Raw genomic sequence first — 1525 nt, 5'->3', positions numbered from 1 at the left:
AAATGCATCTAATTGCAGAGACATACTTAAACAAGTTTTGTTAGGAATCAACACATGTAGATATGAACTTGAATCCTAATAGCAATGCATTTTTACTTACCATCATACAACAAACACTTTCAATAATGTTGCAAGATACAAGACCAGTGTAAAAATTTTTTATGTATTTCTTTTTCTTTTTTTTTTATGTATTTCTTTATACTAGCATTAAACAATCCAAAAATGAAATTGTGAAATAAATTCCATTCACAAGAACATTAAAAAAATACTGAGGAGTAAATTTAACAAGTGTAAGACTTGCATACTGGAAACTGCAAAACACAAGAGGAAACGAAAGAAAATCTAAATAAATGTAGATTTTCCGTGCTCATGGAGTGGAAGACTTTAATTTATCAAGACAGCAATTCTCCTTACATTGATCTATAGATTTAATGCAATCCATATTAAAATTTCATTAGGCATATTTGGCAAAAATTGACTAGCTAACTCAAAATTTATATGGGAATAAAAAGAACCAAGATAGTCAAGGTAATATTTAAAAATAAGAACTAAAACATTTCAAAGGAAACACTGAAAACCACCATGACCTTGAGTTAGGCAGAGTGATTAGATATAAGTTCATAAAAGAAAATAGCCTGACAAATTGTACAGAAATTTTTTAATTTTGAGTATCAAAAATGTCATTAAACAGATAAAAGAAAAGCCAAAAACTTAGAGGAAAAAATTTGCAAATCCTATATCTAATAGATAACATTTATCAATATGTAGAAGAACTTTTCCAACACAAGAAAACAAATAGCCAAATTTTTTTAATTGGCAAAATATTTGAAGAGATTTTACCAAAGAATATATTAAAAAGGACATTAATAAGCACATGAAAAAATGCTCAGCATCAAGGAGTTAGGGAAATCAGGCATAGGGAAGCCATAATGATATTTATGTATAGGTACTATTTCACAGCTACTAGAATGCCTATCAAAAAACAAACAATAACAAATGCTGGTGAAGATGTGAATAAATTGGGCCCTCATCCCGCTGCTCATGGGAATATAAAATAGAGTGGCCATATTATAAGACAATTGGCAGTTTCTTAAAAGGTTAACATACAACCCAGCAATTCCACCCTTTGATATCTACCCAAGAAGGAAACTTTATGTTCACACACAGACTTGTTAATAAGAAGATAATTCATAGTAAGGGTGGAATTATCTAATAACCAAAACATTCTTTGCCAACACCATAATTCAAAGGCAGCAATTATTCTTTGGCCTTCCATATTCATTACCCAGCTTCTGTATGCACGTAATTGAAAAAAATACGGCTTAAGTCAAGAACACCATAATCTTCAAAGTGAAATCTTTGCTTTGTTAAGGTCATTTACAGAAGATTTGCACAAAGCACTATGTCATTTAATTTCATAACTGCTGGTTCCATGGAAATTGATTGTGGGTCTAAATAAAATGAAATCCTTAACAACTTCAGCCTTTTCTCAGTTTATCAAATTCAGTTGTAAGGATTTTGTTTT

The sequence above is a fragment of the Echinops telfairi genome, unplaced genomic scaffold, assembly GCF_000313985.2.
Source record: "Echinops telfairi isolate 266 unplaced genomic scaffold, ASM31398v2 ScPeMD7_10;HRSCAF=50, whole genome shotgun sequence".
Lineage (NCBI taxonomy): Eukaryota > Metazoa > Chordata > Mammalia > Afrosoricida > Tenrecidae > Echinops > Echinops telfairi.
This window is presented reverse-complemented; position numbering follows the sequence as displayed.